Source organism: Bufo gargarizans, chromosome 4, assembly GCF_014858855.1.
Source record: "Bufo gargarizans isolate SCDJY-AF-19 chromosome 4, ASM1485885v1, whole genome shotgun sequence".
Classification (NCBI taxonomy): Eukaryota; Metazoa; Chordata; class Amphibia; order Anura; family Bufonidae; genus Bufo; species Bufo gargarizans.
The window spans coordinates 203,363,242-203,390,724 of NC_058083.1; the positions used below are offsets into that span (position 1 = coordinate 203,363,242).

General features: G+C 42.6%; 1 protein-coding gene across 5 annotated transcripts in view; it reads left to right on the forward strand.

Moving 5' to 3' along the window:
* LOC122936356 (LIM domain containing preferred translocation partner in lipoma) overlaps nt 1-27,483 on the forward strand; it is a 271,804-nt gene that overhangs the window by 15,836 nt on the left and 228,485 nt on the right. For 3 of the 5 annotated variants that reach the window (XM_044292514.1, XM_044292513.1, XM_044292518.1), the window contains exon 2: nt 12,327-12,403. The exons of the other annotated variants lie outside the window; for them this stretch is intronic. The gene's annotated coding sequence lies outside the window, so the exon portion shown is untranslated. The remainder of the gene's footprint in view (nt 1-12,326; nt 12,404-27,483) is intronic. 5 annotated transcript variants of the gene reach the window in all.

Genomic DNA, 27,483 nt, shown 5'->3' on the forward strand with positions numbered 1-27,483 from the left:
TATGCAAATGAACCTGAGATGAGTCCTGTACTAGAGATGAGTCAGGGACAGGACTCATCTCAGGTTCATTTGCATATGTAGCAAATCGTTTTTTTCCCATAATAAAAGCACTCGGAGCTATGGGGACTGGGTACTGCGGATGTGCTAGCGGCCATCTAGCAGCCCATGTCCTCAGCTCTATACCCAAAATCCCGGTGACAGGTTCCCTTTAAACGCGTTTTCTGGGATTTAATATTGATGACCTATCCTCGGGGCATCAATATCAGATTGGCAGGATTCCGACACCTGGTACTACTGCCGATCAGCTAGTTAAAGACAAGGCCACGCTCGCAACCTTCCCTTCATTGTTTGCCTGCTCGCTGTGAGCAGGTGTAATTACAAGAAGCTGTTCCATTCACTTCTTTGGGATGGCTCCTTCCTATTCAAGTGTCACAGATTCTCCCCCCCCCCCCCCCTTCATAACAGTGCTATTCACAGATGCCCCCCATACCATTGCCATCCACAGATGCCCCCATAACAGTGCCTTCTATCCACAGAATCCCCCCCCCCCCCCCCAAACACTCAGCCAGGTAATCAGGATAATAGTAGTAGGGAGGAGTACGAGTCTTGGAGATTGAATGCTAAATTTTTAGAATTATGTAAGTTCTAAAATTGTTAATATTGCCTTTGAACATACTTTTTCAAGTAAAATCTTATAAACCCCTTTTTGTGTCATTTTGGTGTTTTCTCCCAATTAATCGATAAAATTATCGACAACTAATCAATTATTCAAATAATCGTTAGCTGCAGGCCTACGCAGCATGCTGCGGTATTATCTCCGTCCAAAATTCTGGATCAGATGCCGGATCCGGCATTAATTTACATTAAAATGTATTAGTGCCAGATCCGGCATTGAAAATACCTCAATGCCGGATCCGTCCCCGGTAAAAATGTTAAAAAAATATATATAATGGATCAGTTTCTCTGGATGACATCCGCATCTGGATCAGTCTACAAATGCTGTCCGTCTGCATTGCCGTATCCGGATCACTCTGCCGCAAGTGTGAAAGCGGCCTTAGGCCTCATGCACACGGACGTTTTTTTTTGCGGTCCGCAAAAACGGTTTCCGTTGTTCCGTGATCCGTGTCCGTTTTATCTTCCGTGGGTCTTCCTTGATTTTTGGAGGATCCACGGACATGAAAAATGAAAAAAAAAATCTAAGTCAAGTTTGCCTTTGAAATGATAGGAAAAAACGGACACGGATCACAGACGCGGATGACAATCTTGTGTGCATCCGTGATTTTTCACAGACCTATTGACTTGAATGGGACCTATACAGGTCATATTTTTTTCACTGACTGGAATCGCGGATCACGGACGCGGATGCCAAATGGTGCATTTTTCGATTTTTCTTTGGACCCATTGAAAGTCAATGGGTCCGCAGAAAAAAACGGAACAACGGCCGCGGATGCACACAACGGTCGTGTGCATGAGGCCTTACACGGAGCGTGTCCTTCTCTTCAAGCAGCTGATCGGCAGGAGTGCCTGCAGTTGGACCCCAGCTGATATATTGATGACCTATCCCAATGCCGAGGGGGGTCCTGTGACACCCCCCTCCGTATCGGCTATCGCAGCAAACCGCAGGTCAAATTAGACCTGCAGTTTGCTGCGTTTACGGGTTATTTGGGTCACCGGAGACCCAATCACCATCCTTAGATCCTAGGAGGTGGTGGTGACATCACCTCCCAGGAACTCTCCCTATTGGCTGCTCGGGCGGGCCGGGGTTAACTTCCCCAGCTCTGCTCTCCTCCACACTGCGTCCTGGAGCCGTGGAGAGAGGAGCCTCGTGGATCTTTGAGCCCACCACCCCCCATCTGAGCCACCACAGTGCCATCTGGCACTAAAAAGGTACCTAGGGACAACAAAGGTGTGTTTTTATTGTTTTTTTCTCCCCCAGCATCACCCTGATCGGGTGTCTGGGGTCCTCAGCACGCTCAGCTGTGTGACCCTAGACCCCCAGGCGTACTGCAGCTCCCCCCCACACACACACACATTTTCTGGGGCGCATTTTCTATGAATCTGATGGTGGAGCAAACGAACTTGTAGGCCCAACAGTTCATTGCTCAACACCCGGGCTCCTTTTTGGCTAGGTCCGGTGGCTGGATTCCTGTCAGTGCAGTCGAGAAGAGAACGTTTTGGGGCCTCGTGCTGCACATGAGCCTAGTCAAAAAAAACAGTGTCGGGCAATACTGGAGTGAGGACGTCCTCTACCAGACCCTGCTCTACTGTATGGCCATGACACGTTCCCGTTTTGAGCATGTCGCCCCTCCCCTCGGTGAACCTGCCTATGACCGCCTGTACAAAATCAGGCCGGTCATCGATCACTTCAGGCTCAAATTTTTGGAGGCCTATGTACCTGGAAGGGACATCATGGTTGATGAGTCTCTCATTGCTTTTAAGGGGAGACTTATTTTCCGCCAGTATGTTCCCTCTAAGCTGGCGAGGTGAGAGTACCTCAGGGTACACTTACAAGTTTTGGGTTTACGAGGTGCGAGATTCCCGTATTGAACCCCCAGAATGTCCACTCGCTCTGGGTGTTAGCGGTAAACTTGTGTGGGACCTTATGCATGCACCCACTGCTATATAAGGGTTACCACCTGTACGTGGATAACTTTTATACTAGTATCCTCTTGTTTCAGTCCCTCGCCGCCAGATCCATGTCCGCTTGTGGGACCGTGCGGAAAAATCTATACGGCCTCCTTACCTACCCCCTCCAGGTACCTATCTATCCCCAGGGGTGAGACCCGTGCCCTTACCAGTGGAAACCTGTTGCTGGTCAGATATAAGGACAAGAGGGATGTCCTTGTACTGTCCACAGTTCACGGTAACTGCATCACCCCTGTCCCTTTGCGAGGTACCACGGCAACGGTCCTCAAGCCCAATTGTATTGTGGACTACAATCGGTACCGTATATGGGAGGAGTTGATCTCTCTGATCAAGTCCTCAAGCCATATAATGCCATGCGCAAAACCCGGGCATGGTACAAAAAAGTTGCGGTCTACTTGGTACAGGTTGCCTTGTAGAACTCTTTTGTGCTGTCCCAGAGCGCTGGCAACACAGGGAGATTCCTGCAGTTCTATGAAGCAGTCCTCAAGGACCTGATATTTTCTGACCGGGAAAAAGCAGGCCGAAGTACCTCAGGAACTGGAGACGCCGGGATCGTCCCTGGCCAACACTTTAAGGTGTGGTCCCCAAAAAAGTACAGAGTGTGTCACAGGAGGGGGATACGGAAGAAAACCACCACTCACTGTGACATGTGTCCTGATCATCCGGGCTTCTGCATTGACGGTTGCTTCAGGGAGTACCACACTTCCATGGAGTACTAAATTTATAATCCCCTTCCCCATTTTAATTCTATTTAACCACAGACAATCTCCCAGAAAATAAAAAATAAAAAAACTATAGCTCTCCGACTGGAGACACTAAAACTTTTTTTTTCTAAAAATATTATTTTGTAAAACTATAATAAATTTAAAAAAGTAGACATATTGGGTATTGCCGCGTCTGTAAGAATTTGATCTATAAAAATACCCCATGACCTAACCCCTCAGATAAACACAGTCAAAATAATTAAATGAAAACTGTGTAAAAAAAAAAAAAAAAAGCCCTTTTTATTATTTTTTTTTTTTTGGGTCACCTTACATCACAAAAAGTGTAATGGCAAGCGATCAAAAAGTCATATGCACCCCAAAATAGTGCCAATAAAACCGTCCTCTCATCCCGTAAAAAATTAGCCCCTACCTAAGACAATCGGCTGAAAACAAAAATATAAATAAACTGACTTTCAGACTTTGGAGATACTAAAATTTGTGGGGGTTTTTTTTGTTCAAAAAAGGATATTATAGTGTAAAACCTAAATCAATTTTAAAAAGTAGACATATTAAGTATTGCCGCGTCCGTAAGAATCTGCTCTATAAAATTACCCCATGACCTAACCCCTCATATGAACACAGTCAAAAAAAAAAATGGTGCCAAAACAGCAATTTTTTGGGCAAATTTTCCATTGTAATCCATTTTTTCCAGTAACAAAGCAAGGGTTAACAGCCAGACAAAACTTAATATTTATTGCCCTGATTCTGCAGTTACCGAAACGCCCCATATGTGGTCATAAACTGCTGTATGACTAAACAGAAGGGCGCAGAAGGAAAGGAACGCCATATTGTATTTGGAAGGCAGATTTTGCGGGACTGGTTTATTTACACCATGTCCCTTTTGAAGCCCCCCTGATGCACCCCTAGAGTAGAAACTCCTTAACTTAAGAAACTACACCCCACAAGGTATTCAAAACTGACTTTACAAACTTTGTTAACCCTTTAGGTGTTCCACAAGAGTTATTGACAAATGGAGATTAAAGGGAACCTGTCACCGGGATTTGGTGTATAGAGCTGAGGACATGGGTTGGTAGTTGGCCGCTAGCATATCCGCAATACCCAGTCCCCGTAGCTCTGTGTGCTTTTACTGTGGGAAAAAAACGATTTGATACATATGCAAATTACCTGAGATGAGTCCTGTACGTGAGATGAGTCAGGGACAGGACTCATCCCAGGTTAATTTGCATATGTATCAAATCGGTTTTTTTACACAATAAAAGCAGACAGAGCTATGGGGACTGGATATTGCGGATGTGCTAGCGGCCATCTACCAACCCATGTCCTCAGCTCTATACCCAAAATCCCGGTGACAGGTTTCCTTTAAATTCCAGATTTTTTTTTTGTAACTTTGCCTCACAAAAATGTAATATAGAGCAAGCAAAAATCATATGTACTCTAAAAATAGTCCTAACAAAACTGCCACCTTATCCCGTAGTTTCCAAAATGGGGTCACTTTTATGGAGTTTCTACTCTAGGGGTGCATTGGGGGGGAGGGGGGGGGCAGCTTCAAATGGGACATAGTGTAAAATAAACCAGTCCAGCAAAATCTGCCTTCCAAAAACCACGTGGCGCTCCTTTCCTTCTATGCGCTGCAATAAATATTGAGTTTTGTTTGGCTGTTAATCCTTGCTTTGTTACTTTGTTAAAAATTGATTAAAATGGAAAATTTGCCCAAGAAATCGAAATTCTGAAATTTTATCTCCATTTGCCATCAACTCTTGTGGAACACCTTGAGAAGTGTAGTTTCTAGAATGGTGTCATTTTTGGGTGGTTTCTATTATGTAAGCCTCACAAAGTGACTTCAGACCTGAACTGGTCCTTTTTTAAAGAGTGGGTTTTGGAAAATTTCTGAAAAATGTCAAGATTTGCTTCTAAGCCTTGTAACGTCCCCAAAAAATAAAATGGCATCCCAAAATGATCCAAACATGAAGTGGACATATGGGGAATGTAAAGTAATAACAATTTTTTGGAGGTATTACCATGTATTATAGAAGTAGAGAAATTGAAACTTGGAAATGTTGCTAATTTTTCAAAACTTTGGGTATGTGCGATATGTGATGAAAAACCCAGTCCGTAAGGGGTTAATGGCACCTGGCAGTTATGTCCTATAGAGTGGGTAGTCTTGAAAGTTTGTCGTGGGAAAACCACTCTTGAAAAACTTTCTTCTCAGACATGGGAAAGTGTTCTGCTATGTTGTATATTGGACAGTGTTGAGCTTTTTTACACTACATGTTAGTCTGCATACTTGAAATTCTTTTCCTCGTTAAGATTTGGTTTCATACAGCAAGTTTTAGTAATTTCGTGATCAGCCTGGTAGTGGTTGAATACAGCCGGCCTTTTCACAAGGCTAGGGAAATGGTAAAACCTAGACACTGATGACATTTGACAACTTGTCCACTTTTTTTATGACCTTTTATGTATTTTGTTTTGCTGATTTTGACATATCAAAGGTAACGCGTTGACGACCAGACGTCAGTGTAAAATGGCATCCTCTGTGAGGCGATGTACTATGTACGTTCGTTTTTGCCCTGTGGTAAAGAATGACTTAAAGTAGTTTTCTTTTCTTTTCCCTGTTTGGTCTGATATTTTATTATTAAATATTCCTGTCATGTATTTATAAAAAAAAAAAAATTTTCTTTGAAAAAGCGAAATCTGTATTTTCCATATAAAATGTATGTTAGGTGCTGCCATGAAAGGATTGATTGATTAATTAACCAGGAAATGCTGGGTAGGTTCCCATGGAGTTTTTGGAGGAGGATTGGAGGTAGATTTTCCTGCAGGCCTTTCAGCCAAAGCTGGAAGTGGATCCAGCAGGACGGAGAAATGCAAGTCCTTCTTTTATATTTTCGATTCCCTTCAAATCTACTTCTGCCTTTGGCTGAAAAACTTACAGGAAAGTCTGCCTCAAAAACTCCATTTAAACCTACCCTAAGGGCTCATGCACACAACAGTATTTTGCGTTCAGTATACTGGCCGTTTTTTGAGTTCAGTATGCGGTACATATACTGAACCATTCATTTCTGCAAAAAAAACTAAAGTGTCTCTGTGTGCATTCCGTTTCCGTATTTCCATACTGTGAAAAGATAGAACATGTCCCATTCTTGTCCGCAAATCACAGTGCTTGGCTCCATTCAAGTCAATGGGTCTGCAAAAAAACGGAACACATACGGAAATGCATCCGTATGTCTTCCGTATCCGTTCCGTTTTTGCTGAACCATCTATTGAAAATGTTATGCCCAGACCATTTCTTTTTTCTATGTAATTACTGTATACTGTATGTGGCATACGGAAAAAAGGAAAGGAAACTGAAGCAAAAAACGGAACAACAGATCCGTAAAAAACGGACCGCAAAACACTGAAAAAGCCATACGGTCATGTGCATGAGCCCTAAGGCTGCGTTTGGACAGCTGTGTGGGGTCCGTGAAATGCGGTCCATGTGACACACATTTCCTGATCTATCCACTGAAATGATTCTGTGAGTCGTAGACCTGCCGTTAAGCTGGAACTTACTGTGATGCAGGGAGTTCGGCTCGGGTGAACTGCGGTCGGTCTGGTGGTCATCGCACAGGCTGCATTTCACAGATCACACATAGCTGTGTGGAAGTAGCCTAAGGCCTGTATTACACCAACTGATTATCTGACAGATTTTCTGACCAATCATTGGTCAGATGGCCTGTTATACACACCAACTATTGCTCTGATTGGACAGATATTGGTCAGATAATCTGTTGCTGTAATACAGCCCTAAGGCTGAATTCACATCACCGTTTAGCTTTCTGTTCTGATCCGTCAGAACATAAAAATAAAGAAATAAATGGATCTGTTATTTTGAGCATCAGTTAGGCTACAGACACATGACCGTATGTGTTTTGCAGGCCGCTAAAAAAAGTGATGACGTTCTGTATGGGTTTCCATTTTTTTATTTTTTTTTTGCTGATTCATTGTAATAATGTCTATCCTTGTCCGCAAACTAGAAAAAAATAGGACATGCTCAATTTTTTTTGCCCTGATGCGGACAGCACACGGTGTGCTGTTGCGGACCCATTGAAATTAATGGATCCGCATCCTGTCCGCAAAAAGAAAACGGAATGGACACGGAAACAAAATACGTTCGTGTATATGAGGCCTTATGCTCAGTTTGCAATAAAAACAACGGATCCTCCAGTTCTTTATTTTTATTTTTTTATTTTTATCATCAGTTTGTCGCTTTAGAGATCAGTTATTTTTGACAGGAGAAAGGCTACTTTCACACTAGCGTTTTTGCTGGATCCATTAGGGTTCAGCAAAAATGCTTCCGTTACTGATAATGCAACCATCTGCATCCGTCATGAACGGTTGTATTACGTCTTCTATAGCCATGACAGATCCATCATTAACTCCTTTGAAAGTCAATGGGGGATGGATCCGTTTTCTATTGTATCAGAGAAAACGGATCCTTCCCCATTGACTTGCATTGGGGGTCATGCCGATTCCATCTTGCTCCGCATTCCAGGAGGGAAAGCAAACTACAGTATGCTGCGGTTTGCTCTCTGGTATGAGAACGGAATGGAATGCATTTTGGAGCATTCCGTTCTGTTCAGTTATGTTTTGTCCCCACGGACAATGAAAACAAAACAAAAATTTTTATTTCTCCAACGCTAGTGTGAAAGTACCCTAACTGATCAAAATAATGGAGCCTTTTTTTTTTTTTTTCTGTTCTTCTTACCAATCAGAAGAGCAGATAGCTAAATGGTTGTGCCCATTCACAAGAAAGTTAGTAGGGAGGAATCTGGCAACTATATTCCAGTAAGCCTGACCTCAATAGTGGGGAAATTAATGGAAACCATACTTAAGGAGAGGATTGTGGAACATCTGAAATCCCATGGATTGAAAAATGAAAAACAGTATGGGTTTACTTCAGGGAGATCATGTCAAACTAATCTTACTATTTTTTTTTTTTTAATTGGGTGACTAAAATAATAGATGGCGGAGGTGCAGTAGATATTGCTTATCTAGACTTTAGTAAGGCTCTTGATTAGGGCTGCAGCTAACGATTATTTGAATAATTAGATAATAGATGACACTTATGGGCGTCTGTGGCTGGCACTGTTGTGGGGGGCGTCTGTGGCTGGCACTGTTGTGGGGGGGCGTCTGTGGATGACGGATAAATAGCATCTTATGCTACTTGACATCCACAGATCCCCCCCCCCCCCAATAACAGTGTTAGCCACTGTGAATGACCCCCAATACAAGGCCTGGGGGCTGGCATCTACGCTAGTTTTTGAATGGCAGCGGGGCCCAGTGTAGTCATTGTATTCCATTGCACCGGGCCCCGCTCACTGTACTAATGGTATCTGTAACTGCAGGCAGGCAATGGTTAACTATACATATGTTCGATCCAGCACTGAGCAGCCTGTACTTACGATCATAGCAGGCAGGAGGCTGGGCGGGCAGGCACTGGCAGCGTAACTTCCTACGTCACGTGCCTGTGCCACCTGCTTCATTCATAAAGTGGGCGGAGCAGGCACGTGACATAGGAAGTTACGCTGCCAGTGCCCAAACACCCGCCCAGCCTCCTGCCTTCAGCATCCAGCCTGCTATGATCGTAACTACAGGCTGCTCAGTGCTGTATAGTTAACCATTGCCTGCCTGCAGTTACAGATACCATTAGTACAGTGAGCGGGGCCCGGTGCAATAGAATACAATGACTACACTGGGCCCTGCTGCCATTATAAAACTAAAGGCCAGTCCCTCCTCGCTGATACACACAGGGAATCAACAAGGTAAAAGAGGAGAGAATATTTAAAAGAAGAAAAACTGCTACAAGAGGACATAGTTATAAATTAGAGGGGCAAAGGTTTAAAAGTAATATCAGGAAGTATTACTTTACTGAGAGAGTAGTGGATGCATGGAATAGCCTTCCTGCAGAAGTGGTAGCTGCAAATACAGTGAAGGAGTTTAAGCATGCATGGGATAGGCATAAGGCCATCCTTCATATTAGATAGGGCCAGGGGCTATCCATAGTATTTAGTATATTGGGCAGGCTAGATGGGCCAAATGGTTCTTATCTGCCGACACATTCTATGTTTACTCGGCCTTATATGTAATAAAGTTCCACTGGAGGTTCATGGAGCGTACTGTACCTCCATATGATATGGAGGTGGCATGTTCTGTTGGACACTGTACTAGGAAATACTCCACTTACTTCTGTGATCTGTATACATAAGCTTCCATCTTGATACCAGTTCGAAGCATGGAAAAAGGGAATCTTAACGTTTTGCCTTCTGGTCCAGTTTAGTATAGGAGCCACCTTCTGCCTCTGGCACAGTAGCAGGTAACACAAGTGGCTTACCTATGTATATTACAAGATTTTATTCTTCTTTCATGTACACAGTTAATTTTATCATATCATTTAACAACAATTCTCAGTGTTTTAAAGATTTACATTGTAAGCAAGAGTTTATGGTATACAGATGCCAGGCTCACAGCAAATATGTTTGAGCCTAAGTAACTGTTCAGACATGTTTCTGGGCTGAGGTTTCTGCTGTTTTCAGGCGCCTTCTCTCTTCTGCTTGATTCCTTTGGGTGTTTAGTTTGGTAACTCTGGTAGACGGTTGGCCCATTGCTTACCTCACTAACTAAATATGGTTGCATCAATAAATCTGGAAGGAAAGAATGCTGTGATTACATGAGGTTCATGCTTTCATTAAATATACCACAGAGTAATGCTTAGTTGCATAGTTAAGTTTAAAGGGGTTGTCCCAAGATATAAAAGTATCCCCTATTAGCAGGATAGGGGGTTAAGTGTTTGATTTGAGGCCCCTGTGATGACCCCTTTAATCCAGACTGGACACCAAAATTATTCCAACTCCAGACCAAACCCCATAATTCAGATCCCAGTTAGCCGTCAGTCATACACCAGGCCAAACCCCAAAATGTATATCCATTGCTCCATAATACAGAACCCACACCATAACTCAACATTGAGGCTTTAAACCATATCCCGGACTGGAGAGTGGATCCAGTTCAGGACTGTTGGCAATCTGTGATTAAAATGTCCCATGAAGCTGATCTGAACGTCGGTTTGGTTTTTGTTCTTGCAGCTGTCGCTTTCCTGATATATTTCTCTTTAACAATAGTGAACCTTTATTTTGTGACTGTTGAATCTCCTGGTACTCCAAAGCATTCAGTGAAGCATTTTATACTCCTGTACGTGCCAAGAATTCTGGCTACATAAACTGCTGTGTGAACAGGCCCTAATGTTTTATCATAAAATTTGACCCAGGCAGGGCATCAGATGAACAGTTCCAGAACTTAGATTGTAGTTACAACAAAAGTTTAAAACTAAAACGTATTTCTTATGCCATTGGCAGTGAAGGTGCTAAAGGAAATGTATACCTTCACGACAATTTTTATTGTATTTGTTCCAGTACCTTTTATATTGAAAATCTTGCAAATGGCCATAATTATAATTTACTGTTTTGTGTCTGTTGCTCATATGGAGATTTGTGTCGTCTTGGTAACAGACTACAGTCAAACCTGTTGTAGTCTAATCTTACAGTCCTATTGTAATTAATCTGTATTCTCCTTTTTGATAGCCTACCAAATGTATGTTGTTCAATCCTTTGGTGGTCCCATGGTGACCTTTCCATGGTCTCTCTACAGTCTGTTTCCTCCACCACTAGCGATGAGGTGCCACATGGACACAAACTATACAACAAGAATATGCTTTGTTAAAGTTGGTCCCGTGAAAAATGCGGGATGCACATGGGCCATATTGGTATTTTGCGGATCTGCAGATAGGCTCTGATCACACTAGTGAGGTTTTCTGTTTCAGTGATCTGCACCTTTGACTTCAGTGGTTAAAGTAACCCAATATAAAGTTTCTGTAAGAAAAGCAGAGCATGCCAGGAATGAAAAAATAATGTACAGGCGACCAATGTTTGTACCGGAAAACACCTTTCAAGAAATAATTGTTGATTTCTGATAATTGTGACACATTGATTTTGATTTAAAGGGTCATCTAGTTAAACTTTTTTTCTTTTTTTGTAGAAGTCACAGAAGGTATAAGGATAATTTAAAAGTTTTTCTTGTTGTTCCGAACCCCATGTTCCAGCACGATCCCTCTGATCCAACCCAACGGGCTCTTTTTTCATGACTGCAGCAGTGATGTGCCCGATTGCCACATGTGACCACTGCAGCCAGTCACTGCTGGCCTCGCCAATCACCTGTAGTATACAGTCACATAGTTTTTGCTGCGGCACTGTAATAATGTAGGGGGGTTCGGAACATTGATTATTTATTTATTTATTATTTATTTCACTTTTCCAATTCCATCCCTGCATTTTATAAACAATGTTTTCTTTTCAATGTGTTACTAGACTTCATATCTCATGCCGATACATAGTGGCTCAGTGTCCGTCAAATGGACACTTAAAGCATACGCTGGGTACATAGGGGCTTATAGGTACAGTTGGTGTGTATGTGATGGCAGCATGTAAAGGGCCGATAAATTGTGTCCCCCTGTATGTCAGAATGGTTGTTACGTTGTTTCACATGTGCTTGCCCTACCCATGTACAAACCCGTAATTACCATGCTGAAATTCCTATGTTATGTGAGGAATGTCAGGATAGGGGCAGCAGGCACAGTGTAGTCTCGCAGGGTTAATGATATATATACAGTGGAATTCACTCTCCAGATATTGCTCTTTTTCATTACTTTTTCCCAAAGTACCAAAACGGGGGAAAAGCAGTGACTGGTGATATTTGACAAGCTTCTTGGTCATGTTTTCCATATTTGGAAATGTTTACCCAAAGCACTGATCTATTGAAAGAGGAGGGGAGGTGAGTCAGGGTTTGGAAGCAGGATATGAGTGCCTCAGTAGATGTGACATCCCCCTCCCTATGTTTTGAAGCTTGCCTTGTGGTCTCTTTCAGGTTTAGAACCCCTGGAACTCTGGATCTGGTTTAGACTTCAGTGAGCGAGCCGTGTCTGGGGACAATACAAGAGCGAGGTGAGTGCTAAGATATTGTGCAGTCTTATTACTGTAGGAAAATGCTATCTTAGAAGAAAAGCCTTATAGAAATGAGATGAGTTTGGCTGCTGCTTTAAACACTGTATATACTGCTGTGTTCTGCAGATATTGGTACAGACTTCCCCCAAAAAGTTAGCTTTTTCTCTTTTTTCGATGCATGTCGAATATTGATTTCATCATGTCATGGTATTATGGCATGAAACCCTTTTATAAAAGATGCTGAGTAAGAAGTCTTGTTTTATGGTACCTGAGGAGCTTGGCGGCCATTTTTATTTCCCATGATTATTTTGGGGCCACGTACAATTGTCATCCAAAACCTGGGCCTATGTTTATGGGGTTATGTTCAGCAGCATCATTCTGTGACTGTTACCATATTACAATTGCACAAAACCAATGACTTGTTAAAGTTCACCTTGAAAGGTAAAGTTATTGATTTCAAATTGCAATTCAAATCACAAAATGTTTCCCACTTCCTGATCCATCTAAACATACAGGCTGATCAAATTTAGGATAGAAGCTCAAGCTCTAAAAAAGTTGTCCGGCAGCTTTTTTTTTTTACATTTTTTTTTAAATAAAAAGGGTCAGAATAGCTTAAAAAAAATAAAAAGTCTTGCAACCTCACCTTTCCCACACTGTTCCTGTTCTTAGGCTTCCTAGGTTACACTCCAGTTTCTACTTCCTGGTCCCTCTTGACATGTAAATGTTACTGCTCAGTCAATCACATTTCCTGTGTCGGGAAGGACCAAGATGTAGAGGCCGCTGGAAGGCTTGAAATGGGAGGGTCAGGAGATCGGTGAGGTGATTATTGTATATTTTTTTTAAGCCATTTAGAGATGGAGAAAGTTTGGACACACCTTCTCATTCAAAGGTTTTTCTTTATTTTCATGACTATGAAAATTGTAGATTCACACTGAAGGCATCAAAACTATGAATTAACACTTGTGGAATTATATACATAACAGAAAAGTGTGAAGAAACTGAAAATATGTCATATTCTAGGTTCTTCAAAGTAGCCACCTTTTGCTTTGATTACTGCTTTGCACACTCTTGGCATTCTCTTGATGAGCTTCAAGAGGTAGTCACCTGAAATGGTTTTCACTTCACAGGTGTGCCCTGTCAGGTTTAATAAGTGGGCTTTCTTGCCTCATAAATGGGGTTGGGATCATCAGTTGCGTTGTGGAGAAGTCAGGTGGATACACAGCTGATAGTCCTACTGAATAGACTGTTAGAATTTGTATTATGGCAAGAAAAAAGCAGCTAAGTAAAGAAAAACGAGTGGCCATCATTACTTTAAGAAATGAAGGTCAGTCAGTACGAAAAATTGGGAAAACTTTGAAAGTGTCCCCAAGTGCAGTCACAAAAAACATCAAGTGCTACAAAGAAACTGGCTCACATGCAGACCGCCCCAGAAAAGGAAGACCAAGAGTCACCTCTGCTGCGGAGGATAAGTTCATCCGAGTCACCGGCCTCAGAAATCGCAGGTTAACAGCAGCTCAGATTAGAGACCAGGTCAATGCCACACAGAGTTCTAGCAGAAGACACATCTCTAGAACAACTGTTAAGAGGAGACTGTGTGAATCAGGCCTTCATGGTAGAATAGCTGCTAGGAAACCACTGCTAAGGACAGGCAACAAGGAGAAGAGACTTGTTTGGGCTAAAGAACACAAGGAATGGACATTAGACCAGTGGAAATCTGTGCTTTGGTCTGATGAGTCCAAATTTGAGATTTATTTTTTAACAGGACAATGACCCCAAACACACATCCAGGCTGTGTAAGGGCTATTTGACCATGAAGGAGAGTGATGGGGTGCTGCGCCAGATGACCTGGCCTCCACAGTCACCGGACCTGAACCCAATCAAGATGGTTTGGGGTGAGCTGGACTGCAGAGTGAAGGCAAAAAGACAAGTGCTAAGCATCTCTGGGAACTACTTCAAGACTGTTGGAAGACCATTTCAGGTGACTACCTCTTGAAGCTCATCAAGAGAATGCCAAGAGTGTGCAAAGCAGTAATCAAAGCAAAAGGTGGCTACTTTGAAGAACCTAGAATATGACATATTTTCAGTTGTTTCACGCTTTTTTGTTATGTATATAATTCCACATGTGTTAATTCATAGTTTTGATGCCTTCAGTGTGAATCTACAATTTTCATAGTGATGAAAATGAAGAAAACTCTTTGAATGAGAAGGTGTGTCCAAACTTTTGGTCTGTACTGTGTGTGTGTGTGTGTGTGTGTGTGTATATATGTATGTGTGTGTATGTGTGTGTGTGTGTGTGTGTGTATGTATATGTATATATATATATATATATATATATATATATATATATATATATATATATATATATATATAAAAATGAGCAGCACTCCAAAGAGTAAAATGTAGAAAATCTTTATTTACCCCAGTGGGAAATACGCGACATTTTGGCTCCGAATCAGAACCTTTCTCAAGGCTTGAGAAAGGTTCTGATTCGGAGCCGAAACGTCGCGTATTTCCCACTGGGGTAAATAAAGATTTTCTACATTTTACTCTTTGGAGTGCTGCCCATTCTTCCATTTGTAATTTTTTTGAGTGATTCATATTGGGCCTGCTGCACCCACCAGCCTGCATTGAGGACGGTGCTGCCATTGCTTTTTTATTTCTATATATACAGTGAACGCTATAAAAATAAATTCCACAAAAAAAAAAGTTTAATTCCCCCCAAAAAAAGAGTTAGTTATTAGGGCTTGTTCACACGACTGTTGCCCCTCCATGCCGGGCTGTGACATGTGTATCGCGGACCCATGCACTTGAATGGGTCCGCGATCCGTCCGTTCTGCAAAAAGATAAAACTCTGTAGTGCTTCCGTGGGGTGAGGTTCCGTGCTTCCGTTCTGCACCGCATCTCTGGATTTGCAGACCTATTCAAGTAAATGGTTCCGCTGCCGCATCCATGATGCGGAATACACACGGCCAGTGCCCTATGTATTGCGGACCCGCCAGTCGTGTGAACGAGCCCTCATACTGTATGTTCCCCCCAAATGGTTAGATAAAAAACTGCAACTCAAACTGCAAAATGTATGGTTTCATGGGACTGTTGGGAGATCAAAGGGGTTGTGCTATGATATCCACATGTGTCCCCCACCCCCCCAGCCACAGGATAGGAGCCAAGCTATTGATTGGTGGGGTTTGGCTAGTGCTAGGCAGTCCCATAGAGAATGAATGGAGTGTGAGTGCACATGCTCAACCTGCTGTTTTTCATTATTGTGGGGATAGGGGTTAAGTTGATATCTGGCACAACCCTAATTTCCCAACTCTCCATCCTGGAAGGTGTGGAACTGAGGCACAGAAGCATTACGGAGTGCTTCTGTGGAGTTTCTCTCCGTGCTTTTACACCACAAAAAAAAATAGAACATGTTCAATGTTCAAGTTGAATGGGTCTGGATCTGTCTGCGGAATCTGCACGGGTGTTTCCCGTATATTGGGGACCGCAAATTGCTTCATGCTGCCCACGCTTAGATCATGATGCAGTAGTGATGGCTACGCCATTTTATGCATCTGTTATTTATGGTAGTTGGTCAAACTCTCAGTTCTAAGGGAATCTGTCACCAGGTTTTTGCCCTAAGAGCAGCATAACCCAGTGACAGATCCCCTTAGCAAAACTATGGGGCATATTCTTTGATTGGCTTAGCCATTTTGGTAAAATCTTGTATTGAACAACTCTGGAGCTGTTCAATACACGGCACGGGCCGCGGAGTCCTGAAAAATCAGCAGCGGGGAGAGCTGGGCCTTTATGAATATCAGGATTCATTGCTGCGTACTGAGTATTGAAGTAAAACTGTTCAGTACAAGAATTACAGGAAAATGCTGTGTCGAATAAAATGATCCAGCGTTTTTCTAAGGACATCTGTCTCCAGTTTATGCAGCGCTTTGGTCAGCAAAAGAGTGGTGACTGATTTCTTTTAATCCATGCAGGGTGTCTCTGAGGACAGCATGATAGGTTCTCTTTAATTGGCCCATGTTATTGACCTGTTTTAACACTAGTCATTTGTTTCTTGTTCTCGTTCTGACCCAAAGTATATTAGGGCTTGTTCACACGACCGTGTGCTGCCCGTGCTGTGGACTGTGGGGCAGCCGCTTGCGGATCGCAGACCTATTTACTTGAATGGTTCCGCGAGCCGTCTGTTCCGCAAAATGATAGAGCAAGTTCTCTTTTTGTGGAACGGAAGCACGGAACGGAACACCACAGAAGCACTCCGTGGACACAGATGACATACCAGTTGTGCATAGGTGTTTTTTTTTTTTTTTTTTTTTTTTTTTTTTTACTGACCCATTGACTTGAATGGGTCCGTCCACCGTTTTTTCCACTGACAAGAATAGGACAGGTTATATTTTTTTGATGGACTGGAATCACGGATGCAGAGAAAAAAAGACTATCAGTTTTTTTTCACAGCTCCATAGAAATGAATGGGACCTCGTCGTGTGCATGAGGGTTTAGAGTTGGATTCTTTATTTGCTCTGTGGGAAAGTGCTGCCCTGGAATTATTTCGGCGTCTGTAGGAGCTGGTACTGTGATGATGCTAAATGTCAGCAAACAGTACACAGACAAAATAAGACTTCCCTGTTTGATGGGAGTGTGGTTGCAGATGTCTGATGAATCCCAAGTCTTCTGATCATTGATGCACAGCTCTGGAAAATGATCAGTTTCTGTAGTTTTACAACTTATGGGTATGTGTTTGACAAAAACAAGCGGTTTTGTTGTATTCTATAAATTACTGACGAGATTTCTTCCCAATTTCAGATAAAAAATATTGTTTTTTTAGCGCATCTTTTTCTTTTAGAACATGACAACTAGTCAAAATAGCCAAACGGTTACAGTAATATCAGACCTCCATAATGCTTAGAAAACAAGTTCCTATTCATCTTTAAAGAGGGCCTTTCATGGTTTCTTATTAATATGGCTCCTGCGCCTCGCTGTGTTCCCCTGTAGTTTTCCCGCTCAGTATGTTAATTCTGAGCATCGGTACAGGGAGGAGGAGACACCAGGGTTTCTCGGTGGGCGTCTCCTTCTCCGTGAAGTAGTTTCCAGAGCTGTATATATTTTGTTGTTTGATATCATCATGTAAATGTTTTGTGCCTCGTAAGGCCTTGTTCACATCTGGAATGCCTTCACATGCTTTGTTGCAGAATTTTCCTCTGTTGAAAATCAGTTCCATTCCTTTGAATGAGGCAGCAAGCACATGGATTTCTGCAAGCCCCATTTAGGTGAATGGAACAGATTTTCAGTCATGGAAAGCTCTGCGACACAATCCGCAGGGTGTGAATGTGCCCTTAGGGTTTTTATTAATTCGAAGAGCTGATTTGCATACCAGAGATCTCTCTGGGAACGTTCTTTCAAAGAAATGTCTTTCATTAACAAACAATCTTTCTTTAAAGAAAAGATCTTACCTTCGACCATCGGATCCAGACATTATACTTCTGTCTCTCGAAACCGCTGTAAGTTTGGCCAACTAACTATTATGCGGGGAGCTCCTGACTCTTCCCTGACAGATGATGTCAGAGGAGACAAGGATCGGGTGAAATTAATATTTTTACTTGATTCTTTTGTTCTTCATTAAGATAAGCCTCCACCTGAACTGCCTGTCATCGGCTTTCTCTGGTCTCCCCGTAGCATAGCCAAACATGTATGTTTATAGGGAAGACAGGAGACATGGCTATCGGCCGACAGCTATTGAATGTGTATGGCCAGCTTTAACCATGGCCAAACGATATTGATCTATCATCGGTCGGTTAAAACGACTGTTGTTAAATTTCAACCAGTGAACGTTCGTTTCAGTGGAAATCGCCCATTTTGAATGACTTTAGACAAATGTGTATGGCCACCTTTTAAAGAATCCTTATACATACTTGGTGATCTCTGTAGATCTCCGAAGCCAAATTTGTACTCTCCCTGAAATAGGTGGTTCCCCCTGAAAATTTATGACTAAATTGACATTCCCCTTGTGTCTATGCAGTCCTGTGCTATCTAATCAGTGTTTAGTGCCACAATTGGTATGGTTTTGTGATGGGTTCATTGCCTTTGTAGTTTTCACTGGTTAGACATGTGCAACAAAATGCTTTTACCTGTAAAATCCACATGAGCAAACGCGCCATCACAAAACTAAGGCAACCCATGTAAAAACATGCAGGTTTTATGTATGCAGCAGATGAACCCAGTCAGGGCGTGCAGGGACACACTGTAACACTTCTAAGTGGAATAACAGGGGACTGGCACAGTGCCCAGGATAATTTGTATTTTTATCAGGAATGCAACCAAGACTAGCATGCCAGGAGTTTCTTCAGGTTCCTTTTGTGGAAGGAAGGACTATAATGTTCTTTTTAAAGTTGTTTTGAGGCATATAGTAACATAGTACATAAGGCCGAAAAAAGACATCTGTCCATCCAGTTCGGCCTGTCCTCCTGCAAGTTGATCCAGAGGAAGGCAAAAAAAAAAAAAAGGAGGTACGAGCCAATTTTACCCACTTAAGGGGGGACAAATTATTTCCCGACTCCAATAAGGCAATCTCTCCCTGGATCAACGACCCCTCTCTAGTAGCTATAGCCTGTAATATTATTACACTCCAGAAATACATCCAGACCCCTCTTGTACTCATTTAGTGAACTCACCATAACCTCCTCCTCAGGCAGAGAGTTCCAGTTTTTTCAGGGGGCCCCACCGTTGAGACCCCTTGGATCACTAGAACTGGATCCCGAGTCCACAAATTCCTCCTCACTACATGACTGGAGGTGTGGAATGGAACATATGAGCTTCCACTCCTTTCAAAATCTATGGAGCAGACGGAAACCACCGTGGGCAGCACTTTATCTCCATAGACTTTGTATGGCGCAGCAGCGTACGTTTGTGGAAACTAGAACTTGTTCTACGAAACCATAGGATTTTGTGTACGATCTGGTATAAGAGTCACTAGGATGAGCTATTCCCTTATCAACACCTCTATGTGCAAGGAGAAAAATCCCGAAGCAGCGTGGTGCTTGGCATCCCACCACGTGCTCGGACTGCTCTGCTCATTATTTGTCAAAGGCAGTAATTGATTGTAAGATCACAAGCAGCAGACCTTTCATTTCTTCCTCCTGCGGGCTGTTTGTTCTCCCTGTCAGGACATGAAATCCCCTGCATTACACTTGTTTGTGTGAAGTTTAGACTTTTTCCTCGTTAATGAATGGGTTGACATTGGACTTAGGACAGGTCCCTCTTTTTCTATTTCATTTTGTAAAAATGGCCATCCACTTTTAGAGCCATTTCAGTTCCTCCTTTTATTTTTGCTTTAGGTGTAAATTCATAATGGGGTAGATTATTCTGTATTAGTAGAGTAATTACTAATGAAAATGTGCCCTAATTCAAAAATAGAGAATGGCAGAAGCAACATTTCTGTCAAATGACTGCCGACGGAACCTATTGACTATTATGGGAGCCCTAATGTTTCTGTCAAGGAGCTTGACATTTTACGGGACAATAAAACACACCTTTCTGTGCTATTTTTTTTCTTTTTTGCAATAGAGGATCCTAACAGAGCCTTTGACGAACCTAACCTTTTTTTTTTAAATCCTTTCTTTCCCCCGCCACTGCTGTTTAGTTGGTTACATGGCCAGCCTCACCAATATCAAGAATGTGCCACAGAAATGGAGTACATGGCACGTTTAAAGGATGGGGGTCATATTTGTTGCACTCCTTTTATTGGTACAAAGTAAGGCTATACATGTACAACGCCGATGTCTTGGTCTTTGCAGCATACTTGAAACCAACTGAGAGCGTCCCGATGAGGCGTCCTAATAATTTCTATGCTGAGTTTCTAGAGGTTTCATACCTGGTGTAAGCAGACAAGACTCCTCTTTGTACGGTGAAGTTGTATGTGTAAGGTTAGGTAGAGCTCTTGTTCTAGTACATAACCTTCATCCATGGCGGTGTTGTGTTACTGTGAAGCAGGGCTCTCCATCGCCGTTGAGCTCAGTATTACAGCTGAAGCCCGAGCGGCTTAGGAGTAAATTATTCAGCGCAGTTTGGACATTCTGAATGCCTCTGCGATGGTGTACATTGTTCATACCGCTCTCCTCTGATTAGCTATGGGTGGGGGGGTAGCTTTTGTTTTTCACCTTCTCTTTGTGACTGTAAATAATGCAGATGCAGCAAATGAGCTGGAATTTCAGGAGAACACTGACCTACAAATATTGTCCGCTTCGCTCTAGTTACACTTGTCTGAATAGACATGCAGAGCTGAGGAGGGCATGTAGGCAGGACATGTTCTAGTTGCGTGGTGAAATGTCAGTCGTTTAGTGAACTTTTTTTTTTTCTTTTTTATGCACTAGTATTACCGAAGATTGTCAGTATATCCATTATATCAGTCTTCAGTACTGGTTAAAGGGGCATTTTGGCCAAAAACATATACCCGTTTTTTGCTTGCCCTGTCACCCTTTATTTTTTATTTTTTTCTCCCCAAATGTAGTTTAAAAACGTCCGTGTGTCTTTATAGGGTGAATACTAATGAGCACTTCCATTATAGTAGTACTCATTAGTACAGTAGGACCGGGGAGTGGTGAATACATCGCTCGTTGTGCAGGCTGTGTACACAACGCTCCCTGGTCGTCTTCTGTACTGTGGCCGGTGCACAGCATGAGGATGGAGGGGCGCTCTGTGACCTCGTGCTGTGCGATGCTGGTTCTCAGGAGTGGCGGCAGCATCCAGAGCAGAACAGGTGAGTTGATTTATTTATTTAGTCTAATCAGAGATCTGATTAACATTGGGGGGTCACGTGCATGATTGCTGCTACACTCAAACTCCTTCTTACCACATTCATTGACCAGACACTACCCTGTATCATGAGCCACTAGTTCATGTAGTCTGAAAATGTTTTTAAAGGGGTTGACCAAAGCTGTAAACTCCCTCCCCCAACGCCTGGGCTTCTTGCAGACAATTCTTACCAGGTCCCAGATGCCTGTGTCCTCCCGGATCCCTCCACAGCTGTCGTTGCATCTCCCGGTCATGCAGATCACAACATCAGGGGGTGGGGGAGGGGTATTGCAGCCAATAGCAGGCCACAAAGGTGACCTGCCCCATTGCGTCACATGTGGCGTCACCCATAATGCAAGGGAAGTATTCACTGCTCCTGACCATTATGGAGAGCATTTATGGTAGACAAAATGAATGGTTTTAGGCCCCTTTCAGACAAGTGTTTTTCACGCTCTGGACTCGCAGCGCTAGTATGCAACAGCTCCTGTCCTGAACTCCCAGCACTGCCGGGTCACATAGCATTATATTTATTTATGATGCTATGTAACAGTTCTGGAATATATTGTATAACACTGACAGCATTATATTCCAGACCTCTAAGGGTTACAGAGCATCATAAATCAATATAAGGCTGTCTGACCCCGGCAGTGCTGGAAAGACTAGTGGTTTCCCTTACACACGCTGCGAGCGCAATGTGTGGGACTCGCCCGTGTGAAAGGGGCCTTATGTTGGTGAAAAACGGACAGTCCATTGCATCTCAAAAATATGACATACAGATATTGAAGAGAACCCAACAGCTCTGGCATGTCTCTGTTAGTAATTACCACTATTCCCCGTGACATCATTCTGGAGCACCATTTCGTATAACTCTGCTTTGTGCCATTCCTCTGTGATTCCTCCTGTAAATGTATGACCGAATTGTCAACTGGACCTAAGCACTTTGCTGATTGGACAGTGTCAATATGTAAGGATATACCCTCAACTGTTAACGCCCAGTTGGTAATGTATCCATATATTTCCAGTAGTATCAGCAGAGAATAGCATGAATCCTAATCTGCCCCCTTTACTAAACAGTCAGGGGCAGTGCGATTTATTGCTCACTGCCTTAGCTCATAGTTCATGTTCTACAATTGACCCTTTGTTCTACCATTACCTAATCCTTGGAATGCTCCTGGCATTGGCTTGTCACTAGACGCTGTCATATCCCCTCTACCGAGCATCGCTAAATGATTAATGCTTATTCTGTAGAGAGGCGCTTTCTGAAAGAGAGAGCAGAATAAAATTACCCAGTGACCTAAATAGGATTTTTGTCCTGATCTCACCTTTTCCAGCATCTGTTTACGGTACTAGAAGCTGCGTTAGTATTGATTCCGCTCTGGAGGCGGACTAATGAAATCTTGTTGGTGCATTGATTTGTAAGACGGCCCTGTCAGTCCTGGCCCTGATAATCGGTGCACGCTGAACAATGGAAGTAACCTAGCTCCTGAAAAGCCTCTTGTATGAATTGGCTAGCTTTCATCGCAGGTAAAGCTTAATAGTAAATGGAGCAATTCCTAAAATAAAATGCTGCATGTAGCGGTCATCACATTTTTACTTTGACCATTGCATATCAATGGAAATGTATTTATGACTCCTGTATTTGAAGGAGTTGTCCAGCCTTTTCTAAGTGATGACCCATCCTCAAATGAGGTCATCACTAGCTGATCTGTGTGGATCTGACATCCCCACCATGTTCACTACAATGTTGACAATGTGTACTTTTGGCCCCGATTAGTGATGACACTACACTCGAGCAGCTGATCGGCATTATCAGCCGCTCAAGTGTAGGGTCATCACTAATCTGGGCCGAAAGTACACATCGTCAACATTGTAGTGGACAGTGCTCTTCACTGCAGCACTGCTCCCTTGAGGAAAAAACATGGAGCAGATGTGCATGAGGCCAGCAACTACAACTACCATAGTAATCCCAGAAAGCACTTTTAATGAGCAGTATAAAATGTATAAAATCGCACATCTGTGATGACATCAATGATAAGATGGTCAGTGGTTCGTCTGGGTTTGGTCCGTGTGTTCGTTTTTTGTTCAGTATGTCATCCAGATTCCACAGACACTGCTCAGCTGAAAATTAAATTCAAGAGTATTTCCTAGCAATAATCCATGAAACACGGACGAAACACTGATGCCATCTGTCCGTGTGTTTTTTTTTTTTTTTTTTTTTTTCAATGAACCCATAGATTATAATGGACGTTATTGATTCCATAAACACGGACAAAAATAGGGTATCCTTCCGTGGACCTTGGTAAATCAGATGTGTGAATATACCCATCAAAATCAATGGGTATATGCCCTGTCTGTGGAAAACACTGGCAGCACATGTCCATGTCTGAAAAGGCTGCATTTAGCAAAGTATGCGCATTCTGGTGGCTTTCTACGTGACATAGTTTAACATTTCCGCTTTTTAGTTTTATCACAAAACTAGCGGGTGCTGGATGCGTCCCATGTCCGAAACAAATGATGCCCGTCAAATATGACAACATTTCCAACAGATAATGGAAATGTCAACAAAGCCTAATACAATAGTGAAATAGTTTTCGGACAAGGATCAGAAACCACAATCGGAGGGAAGCCTCAGCTCGTCTACTCTGTCTACACATCAGGGAAGTTAAAAGTGCTGCAGGCCCCCAGTGCGGGGACACAACTTTTTGACTAGTTTAATGGACTGAAATAACTTTTATAAAATATTAATTTGGGGTAGATATGAAGTTGGGAATGGGATGCCAATTAAATATCTGGCATGTTTTTAGTTTGGGGCTGTGCATTAGCGTTCTCGTACATTAGTGGTAGCTTGTAACGTGGCTGGGAAGTTTGTGGTTGATATGCATGCGGATTTGGTGCAGATTGCTGTGGCTTCACGGCATATACAGCCGAAGCACATGGGGGGAATTCATCATGCCTTCAATCCAGACAAAAAGCGGCTAAATAGGGGCTTTGCTACTTTTTTAGGTCACGTGTGGAAAAATGTGGCAAATTTTCACATTTGTACATGCGTCCCTTCAGTTTTGAAGTGTGTGTGTGTGTGTGTGTGTGGTAAGGTGGGCATGGTTATCTGTATTAGTTGGACTCGCTCCCGATTTATCACAGAGACTTTTTTAAAAGTCGCAGACTCGCTCTAGTATAAGGGTAGAGTACAAAAACTGGAGAAGCTTTTCTGGAGAAAAGTGTTGGGTTTAGAGAGGCACTGAAGGGACATTTGATAAATTTGGTGCAAAGTACTCAACGCAGGCTCAAGAAAAAAGAATGAATATATATATATATATATATATATATATATATCTCACAAACGCACAGCAAACTTCTAATGAGTGGTTTACCATCATGGGACATGATAAAGGCAACCCCTGTTTATATAGCCTATTTGAACGTCATCAAAAAGGGGCAAGCCCCTGCTTGGGACTGACTTTTTAGGAGCCAGAACAATCTGAAGGACATGAGATGTCCGTGTATTAAATCTGAACATAATACGACAAAAATGGCTGCCTGTAGATGGCATAATATTTAGTTTTGCATGTGAGATGCATTTCTCTTCTAAAGGTCCTCTAGCACAGGCTGATGATTGGGTTTGTACCCAATCATTGCCCTATGTAAGTGCCCAGCAACAGCATCTTTTATTTGAACACAGGAATGATTTGTTGGCAGCAGGTCGCCTCATGTAAACGGGTATCTGCTGCCCACCATAATGGAACGGAAACATCTGCACGAACTGATGTACAGTACCGATGATTATTCCATGGATGGCTTGACCTGTTCCAGCTGAAGTATTGAAAAGAGGGGTCAACACTGGAAATATTGAGTCTTTGCAGAAACATGATGGATGTGCAATAAAAGTGTAAACAAACACAACTTATGCATGCAAGATGGTGTACACACCCCTTGTCCTGGGATCTTGAAAGGTGAATAGCGGGTGCAGGGAGGAGGATTCTGGATCTGACACAGGAACCAAAATGAAATTCCAAAATGGCAAAAAAAACAAGTTTCTTCTCCAGCACTCCATAAAATACATCCTTTATTGAAAACATATTAAAAACATCTTGCACAAGACTGTGAAAACCGGCCGGCTTTTACGGTCTTTTGCAAGATGTTTTTAATGTGTTTTCAATAAAATGATGTTTTTTAGAATGTCTGAGAATAAACTTTTTTTCAGTTTTGGGAACAGAACTCATGAAAGTCTTAGAATTGTACTTCAGTATACCATAGAAACATCTGACAAAAAGATCTAAAAACACTGAACCAAAAAGTTTGTGTCTCTCAAAAACGTTTTCCACAACTGTATGTGTGGCTTTTTACTACCCTGCACTGTTTTCAGTCACTTGTGTCGTCCTCCATTTTTCTGCCATGTAAGCTGATCTTTAACCCTAAGTTCACACCTGAGCGTTTTACAGCGCGTTCAAACGCGCTGTAAAACGCTCAACACATGAAAACCAATGCTTCCCTATGGGAATGGTTCTCACCTGGGCGTTTTACAGCGCGTACGATCGCGCTGTAAAACGCCCGACGCATAATCAAGTACTTGAGCTTCTTTGGGGCGTTTTGACGTGCGTTTGTGGCCATAGGACACTGCAGTCAATCACACAAACGCGCGTCAAACGCGCGTTTACTATTACAAAAAATGTGCGACAAAAACGCGCGTTTGAGAAACGCTCAGGTGTGAAAGCAGGGTAAGAGAATCTGACACCTGCAAAATAGTGTAAGCGATGCTGAATCTGATTTTGAATCCTCTTCATACTCTCCTCCATTTCAACGCTGTGCTAAGACAAACCAGCAAGACAAATTACTGAGAGGACTCCTCCTTTCCATTATGCTGTGAGTTCAGGAGTCCACTCGTTGCATTTTACTGAATGTTTATGGGAGAACAGTGTCGGAATACAAGGGAGTATAAAGATAAAAATGACAGAATTGGTGTCACTTACACTATACACACCTTACCCTAGTTTGGGGACTTTGGAGCTGACAGATTCCACTTAAACGGTTTTTGTCACCAGAATTAACCCTATTAAACTGGCTGACATTAGCGATGTGCTAATGTCAGCAGACCCTAACTCTCCTAATCTCATGCTTATGGATGCCCCTGTTACTGCACAATTTTAACGTTGATATGCTAATTAGACTCTAGGTGCGGCCCCAAACGGAACAGTTTAACCCCAATGCATTCTGAATGGATAAGGATCCGTTCAGAATGCATCAGTTTGGCTCCGTTCCGCCTCCATTGCGCTCTGGAGGCGGACACCTAAACGCTGCTTGCAGCGTTTTGGTGTCCACCTGGCAATGCAGAGCCAAACGGATCCGTCCTGACTTACAATGTAAGTCAATGGGGACGGATCCGTTTGACGTTGACACAATATGGTGCAATTGCAAACTGATCCGTCCCCCATTGACTTTCAATGTAAAGTCAGGACGGATCCGTTTGACTAACAATTAGACTTAGATTTTTTTTATTTTATTTTTTTACATAGAATGCAGACTGATCCGTTCTGAACGGATACCATCGTTTTCATTTATAGGTGCGGATCTGTCTGTGCAGATACCAGACGGTTCCGCACCTAACGCAGTTGTGAAAGTAGCCTCGGCTGTAGACGAGGCGCGCAGTGTGCACGTGCCGTCTCTCTTCCTGCTGCTATGTCACTGCGCTCGCCGTCTCCTCATACGGATGATCGGTGGGGCTGCTGAGTGTCTGACTCCCCCCCAGCCTGATATTGATGATCTATCCTGAGGAAAGGTAATCAGTATTTAAAGCCCGGACAACCTCTTTAATGCTGTGTGTGAGGAATGCATTGGGTCTAAAAAATAAATTAAAATAAAAAGAAAAAATTGTTGCCCATGGCTGTCAAAGTTTTCAGTGTTTTTGTTTTAGCTAGAAAGTAGAATTGTATTGATCAGCTGACTGATGTAAATGACAATAATCTCTGTACGGTCCATTGGACTTTGTTGGTTCCACGCATTCTTTTCCTTATTGGGACCTGTGCACACTAGAGTCAAGTTGACTGCATTGCATAGCATTCTCAGTATATTTTTGCACGCTTCTGTGATTTTTCTGCTGTCTTGGACATCATGCCCTCTCTCTGTCTGAAGCTGAATCTTTCAAAAACTGAACTTCTTGTGTCCTTTTTCTATCTAGTAATCTACCTAAGGCCTCACACAACCATATCTGTTTTGTGGTCCGCAAATCACGAATCCCAGCCATTTACATGCCACCATATTTTATTATTTTTTTACACTCTTCTAGAAATGTCCTATCCTTGTCC